Raw genomic sequence first — 7,847 nt, 5'->3', positions numbered from 1 at the left:
TATTCCAAGTGTGGTCTTACCAAAGCATTATAAAGTGGGGTTAACACTTCACATGATCTTAAAGTGTTACTCCTTCCTTTATGAATCTGTACACTTGCTGCAGTTAGATATCTAAGAAGGTTCATTTACAATTAGCAAGAATTCACCTGGGAATTACTTGGGATCGAGTCTTCTCTGCTGGCTCCCTAGCTCTTTGGAATCTCTCTTCTACAGAGATCAGGGGCTGAACCTTGTCATTCATTTTGAAAAGAGATTTTGAACAAAACGGCTGATTTAATGGTCAATGTTAATTATCAATTTGCACATATTACTCATTTTTATTTGTTTTACTTGCTGTTTTAACTGTGTTAGTGTTTGATTTTTATTGTTTTTATTGTAAGCTGCTGAGATGTGGTAGTTTGGTATTAACCCAGAACACTAAAATCAGGATAATAAAACAGATTCCAATTAGATAAGAAATTATAGGAAAGAAAGTTGTGGATAAGTAGTTTAGGGAACATCTGTCCTTCAGTTTTATGTAAGACTTTCAATCCTTATAGAATTTGATGATTTGTAGCACTGAATTTTAACAAAACAATCATGAAATCCTGATCTCAGCAAATTTCATTAAGGATTCAAAACATGTTTTGTGTAATCCAATCAATAATTCAGATGAAAATCATCTCTGACATAGACCAGAGATTAATTCTTTTATATGTATTTTCCATACTTTAAAGAATGGAGTGATACCTCACACATACATACAGTATATATAGACTCAAATAACCCAAGGAGTAAGCACAAAAATATATATGCACAAATAAAAATCCTGTTCAGTTCCTAGCTTCCCACATTCTTAAACAAGCAAAACTCATCTTGGTGAATTCTACCTTCCAAAAATAATCTGAAGCTGAAAGAATATGTTTATATTGTTTGAATTAATAATGACTAGTTAATTTCTGTAAAATAAAACATCACATTTACCAAATTGATTGATCCTGACCTCTATATATCTATCACTCTTTCTCATATACGGTAAGTATACAGGTCTATACATATACACACAGCACTCTCCTTTCAGCAGAAATAATAAAAAAGAAGAAAAAAAGATGGAGATAGCTTAAGGAGAAGGAGAAACCAAACTGGGAGGAGACAGGAAGATTTAACTGGAAATGATGTCAGGGAAAGAAATTACTAAACAGGGAAAAAATAAGAAAAGAAAAATCCTGCTTGGCCAATAGAAAAAGGATTAAATTTGCAAAGCAAAGAGTCCCCTCCAAAATACTGATTCAGCTAATCTTCCAAAGTATGGGTGCTTTGCTTCAGCAGCCATTTCTACTTCATGCTAACTCCTTGGTTTTCAGCAGTTTCTTTTAGCCCCACATGTGATTACAGGAGGGGGAGGAGAGAAAATGCCTCATATTTCTATTGGTAAATGTGAAATATGCAGGGCTTTTTTTGTCATGGAACACCCAGAACGGAGTTCCGGCACCATTTTTGGATGGAACCTTGTAGGGTAGGCAAGGCGGGTTGTATGACATGTGTGAGTTCCGGCACCTTTTTTTTTTTTTTTTGAAAAAAAAGCACTGGAAATATGAATCATTTTTTACTTTCCTCTGCCAGCAAAATATCTCTCACAAATCAACAACAATCAAGACAACTCCAGCCCTCAGATTGGCAAATTCAAAAGCCTCTCCTACGAAGAAAAGGTAGAGGGAGAGAGAAAAGTAAGTGAGAAACAAGCAGAGGAACCAACTCTGAAAGTCACAGGGTTATTACAATGACTAACAGGAACAGAAGGAAATGTAGAGAGAAGAGGAGCCAAGGGACTCCTTGCTTTGTCAAACTGATGGCATAATCTTACTACCGATCTCATCTTTGCCTTTCTTGCAGCCAGATGGAATGGCGGCTGCAAAATGAGGGGGTGAAGCACCTTCCAGTTTGCTTCATGAGCTGTTTCTCTACTGCTATAAAGGACAGGGCTGAGTAGGTCCTCAAGGAGTGCTTTGTTTCAGTGATAGTTCAATGTTCTGATGCTATCTGGCGGTGCAGAGACCTTGATGTTCCACTAATCAAAAGTAGCTTCCCTAAGTGCAGTAGCTATTCATGTCAAAGCAAAGCAGTGAACAATGCTGACCCCTGATGCTTTGTAGAGACAGAGAGACTATCCTTTTTGAAGCACTTTTAACAGTGTATCACTGTGCAGCAGTGATACACATCTGCACAAGTCCCAGAACACTCTGATCCCCAGCAATCCAACTGGGATCTAGAAAGCTGCTATTTTCTTTTTCTTTTTACCTCTATCGAGATCATGCAGAGGCAGGTTAAAACATTCTTGTCTGTGTGCTGGATGATTATGCTCAAGATGGAAACGGTGGTTTGGGCTGCTTTGGATATTGCGGTAAATTTGTACATCATGAAAACTCACAAGGTTTTTCTTAGACCTTTCTCTTTTGCTACTAACTTGCAAATATCTGTTTTTCTGAATGCATTTGGGTCAATATAAAAGGGGGGGGGGGAAATGACATTGCCATAGGTGTATACTACAGGCCACCCAACCAAACAGAGGAAATAGATGAACTTTTTGCCAGTCAGCTAACTAAGGTATGTAGGAAGCACATCACAATAGTAATGGGGGACTTTAACTACCCTGACATCAACTGGGAGACAAACTCCGCACCAAGTGGAAGATCAAACAGGTTCCTGGCAAACCTAGCAGACAACTTTGTCTCCCAAAAAGTAGAGAAGGGAACTACGGGATTAGCCATCTTGGATCTAATTCTCACTAACAGAGATGAAATGATAGACGGTGTTGAAGCCATAGGAACCCTGGGAGGAAGTGATCATGCAATATTAGAATTCAACATTATAGAAGCACAAGCAATAGAACACAGTCAAACTAGAGTCTTGGACTTCAAGAGAGCTAATTTCAATAAACTTAGAGAGGGCTTGGGAAGGATTCCATGGATGAGAATCCTCAAGGGGAAAACAACTCAAGAAGCTTGGGAAATTTTGAAAAATGAGATAATAAAAGCACAGTCTAGCACAATACCAACAAAGAGGAAAAACAACAGCTCTCAAAAGAAACCAGCATGGCTGCATAAAGAACTCTCTGACAAATTGAAAGATAAAAAGGACAAGTATAGAAAGTGGAAAGAGGGGAACATAACTAAGTCAGAATATCAGCAAATAGCCCGAGCCTGCAAAGATGAAGTGAAGAAAGCCAAGGCTCAAAATGAACTAAGGCTTGCGACCAAAGTCAAAAATAACAAAAAAAGCTTCTTTCAACATGTAAAAAACAAGAAAAAAGTGAAGGAAACTATTGGTCCATTAGTGGGTGGAAGTGGCAAGAAGGTGACAAGCAACAGGGAGAAAGCAGAACTATTTAACTCATTTTTTGCATCTGTCTTTACACAAAGGGAAAAAACAGACCAACCTATCAAAAATAGTGCCATAAAAAACAAAACAGAAACACAAGTTAAGATAGGCAAGAAAATGGTTAGTGAGCACCTGTCCAGCCTAGATGAGTTCAAATCGCCAGGACCAGATGGATTACACCCCAGAGTTCTCAAGGAACTGGCAGATGTAATATCGGAGCCACTGAACTATATTTTTCAAAGATCCTGGAACACAGGGGAACTACCAGAGGACTGGAAAAGAGCTGATGTAGTTCCCATCCTCAAAAAAGGAAAAAAAATGGATCCAGGAAATTACAGACCTATCAGCCTGACCTCAATACCTGGGAAGATCCTGGAAAAGATAATCAAACAACGAATCAACGAACACCTAGAGGCAAACAAAGTCATTACTAAAAGCCAACATGGGTTTGTCAAAAATAGATCATGCCAGACAAATCTTATTGCATTCTTTGACCAAGTGACAAAATTAGTGGATCAGAGGAATGCTGTGGACATAATTTACTTGGACTTCAGTAAGGCATTTGATAAAGTAGATCACAACCTACTACTTGACAAGATAGAAAAATGTGGGGTAGACAGAACCACCACCAGATGGATCCGTAGCTGGCTGACCGGCCGTACTCAGCGAGTGGTCCTCAATGGAACTGCATCTATATGGAGGGAAGTGTGTAGTGGGGTGCCCCAGGGCTCTGTTCTGGGCCCAGTACTCTTCAACATCTTCATCAACGATTTGGATGAAGGGATAGATGGGGAACTCATCAAATTTGCAGACGACACCAAGCTGGCAGGAATAGCCAACACTCCAGAAGACAGGCTTCAGATACAGAAGGATCTGGACAAACTTGAACACTGGGCACTAACTAACAAAATGAAATTCAATGGTGAAAAAAGCAAGGTTCTACATTTAGGCAAGAAAAACCAAATGCACAAGTACAGCATAGGTGGCACCATGCTCAATAGTAGTAACTGTGAGAGGGACCTCGGAGTCCTAGTAGACAATCACTTAAATATGAGCCAGCAGTGTGCTGCAGCTGCCAAAAAGGCCAACACAATGCTAGGCTGCATTAACAGAGGGATAGAATCAAGATCACGTGAAGTATTAATACCACTCTTCAATGCCTTGGTAAGGCCACACTTGGAATACTGCATCCAGTTTTGGTCACCACGATGTAAAAAAGATGTTGAGACTCTAGAAAGAGTACAGAGAAGAGCAACAAAGATGATTAGGGGACTGGAGGCTAAAACATATAAGGAACGGTTGCTAGAATTGGGTATGTCTAGTTTAACGAAGAGAAGGACAAGGGGGGACATGATAGCAGTATTCCAATATCTCAGGGGCTGCCATAAAGAAGAGGGAATTAAGCTATTTTCCAAAGCACCTGAAGGCAGGACAAGAAGCAACGGGTGGAAACTAATCAAGGAGAGAAGCAACCTAGAACTAAGGAGAAACTTCCTGACAGTGAGAACAATTAATCAGTGGAACAGCTTGCCTCCAGAAGCAGTAAATGCTCCAACACTGGAAGTTTTTAAGAAGAGACTGGACAGCCATTTGTCCGAAATGGTGTAGGGTTTCCTGCCCGAGCAGGGGTTGGACTAGATGACCTCCAAGGTCCCTTCCAACTTTACTATTATTATTATTATTATTATATATGAATAAATCATATTTTAATTTTGTGTGACCCCATTTTACTTCCTAACTGCTAGGTATTTAATCACCCATGTTTGCTATCACAGCCAGTTGTATCATGAAAAATGCTACCTTCTAGAAAAAGAAACAGTTAATTGTACTATAATAATATGGATGGTAGAAATGAAAGCTGTATAGATTTTTAGTTAAATAAAATGCCTTCAGTTCATATTAACAATCTTCCCAGCTTGTAATAGAGGAGTTTGGCACAGGTGCATTGCTGTAATAATTAGACCTGGCAGTTTAATAAATGTCTACATTGCATTCATAAAATATTCAGACCCCCTTTACTTTTGTCAGTTTTGTTATGCTGCAGCCTGATTCTACAGTTATTGAAATTAATTTTTTTTCTCATTAATCTACACATGGTACCTTATAATGACAAAGTGAAAACAGAATTTTACAAATGTCTGTAAATTTATGAAAAAGAAAAAATTGAAATATCATATTGGCATAAGTATTCAGACCCTTCAATCCGGAGTTACAATAATTGACAAAAACATGGTCACCTATAATAAAAGTAACTGAATGAAACTATTAATACAGCATTGAATTGCCCCACAGCGAGTGATCCTGTGGCAAGTTGGCTGTGGTGAGTTCTCCTAGATCTGGTCCTTGGAGGGAAGTTTTGGATTGAGAAATTCCTTAAAAAGAGACTGGCGATGAAATGAGAATGGAAACCTGGGCCCAGAAAAGATTGGACCAGATGAAGAATTGATGTGATGTGATACAAACGTTTTGAAAAGGCATCTTCCTCTGACTTGCAAAATCTATGAGCCACTGAGTGAAACAGATTAACAGACATATATTATCTGGCCTGTAATTGCCTTGTTTTTGCTGTTCTAGTCAGGCAATAAAGTAGGACATTTGTTAATCCCCTGGTAGTCTGAGGATACATGACAGATGAAGTTATTTTGCTCAGTGGATCCCATGATGTACAGGCCTGATCTAATTAATCTAACACCACCAGATATACGCAAGTGCCTAATACTTTTAACAGTTTTTTTTTTATTGTCACAGCTGTTGACTCTATTTGTCATTATATGCATTACTTCCCATTATTCAGCTCATTTAACCTCAGAGCCACCGAGTGAGTAAAAGGAGAGGCTTTATCAGCCTCATCTGAGAAGCTGCTTGGTGAATATTAAATTGTTAAACAAGGATTTGGACATATGACCTTGGCTGAACTTGAAAAGGTGAGAGAGGTCAGATCTAATTAGAATTAGGGCTGAATCTCAGGGCTGAGAGCAACAGTTTTTTATTTTGTTAAAGGTCTAGAAGAAGCTTTTTTCTTAGTGTTTCCAGGAAAATTACATGAATAAGAAATAACCAGGAATTAAGGTTAATTCTAATTAGACTTTTCTTCTCTCCTTTTCCCATGTTTAAACATTACAAAGAATGAATTTCCTACTGTTCATTATGACCCCTTTTTAATCTAAGACAGTTGGAGACAGCTAGAATTTGAAAGTTGTAGCCAACAGAACTGGAGGGCATCAAGTATCTGGAATAGAAAAAGAATTTAGGGAAAGTAGCCAAATAGATGCCTTCAAGATATTTAACTTCTGCCAGTCTCCACCAGCAAGGTTATTTACAAAAAGTTGGGAAACTTGTAGTTCATTGATCACTTATCTTTGGCCTGTTGAAATAAATTGTAGGCAAGAACTGTGATGCAATAGAACTCTTGACTGAACAAATAGATTTAGTCTTCAGATTAGCGGATGATAAATTATAAACTGAGAATAAAATAAAAATGTTTTTGTGCTCTCCCCACCCCAGAAAAGGGTGCTATCTTGTTGCAAAAAATAATTTATGTATTACAAAAGGGGAGGGGGAAATCCCATAATAATATTCTACGGTCAAATTATTCAGCTGGTATGGACTACATATGAATCTGCTTCCTATAAGAATGAAATAGGGAATCACTACAGACTTTACTGTCCCTGCAAAAATATTTCTCCAATGGCTCTTCCCCAACACTTTTATTTCCACTGCTCAAGACCTCACAAGGTTGTTTGAATTTATCCTGCAATCAATTTCATTTTTTGCAAATGATTGCATTGATTCCACATTTGGCAAGGACTTATTTCTTTATGTATTGTTAGTGGCATTGAATGAGCAAGTATATGACAAATGCCTGCCCTCTTTATGTATCCATCTTGATAACCTGTAGCTCTTCCAAGTATAATCCTGATTCCATTCATCCATTTATCCACTGTCCTTCCCTTCTATTTTCCTCAACTAGCTAACTAAGATTATTTTCTGTAACCCATAATTTGCTCATATCTCACACCCAAAGCAGATTAATCTCTTCCAGTTGATCTTATAATGTTCATCCAAGATCAACTGGCTCACTTTTGTTGGAGTACATGCTACTTTAGCAGCCACAAGTCACATATCTTCTTTCAGTTATTCTATTAATTGTCTAGCTTTCAATACTTCATCCCTGGAAAAGTCATTGCTGTAACCACCTCCTTTTATAATCTTCCAAATTTTAGTATTCCTAGATCCTATATAGCCGTGGTGGCAAACCTACAGCACATGTGCTAAAGGTGGCACGCAGAGACCTCTTTGTGGGCACACGAGCCATCGCCCTAGTCCTAGGCCTTCAGCTAGGTTTTATAAAACCTTTTCACTATAGGTCTCCGCTGCTGTGTGCAAAAAAAAAAAGGTTTAATCAATCAATCAATTTCAACTTCTTGAAGGAAAAAAAAAGATCTCGCAAAGTTGGAATTGATTGATTGAACTTTTTAGTCCCACCCAGT

The sequence above is a fragment of the Crotalus tigris genome, unplaced genomic scaffold (genome assembly GCF_016545835.1).
Source record: "Crotalus tigris isolate CLP2741 ecotype Arizona unplaced genomic scaffold, ASM1654583v1 scf7180000017536.10889498, whole genome shotgun sequence".
Taxonomy (NCBI): domain Eukaryota; kingdom Metazoa; phylum Chordata; class Lepidosauria; order Squamata; family Viperidae; genus Crotalus; species Crotalus tigris.
The sequence above is the reverse complement of the archived record's forward strand: the minus strand, read 5'-3'. Positions refer to the sequence as shown.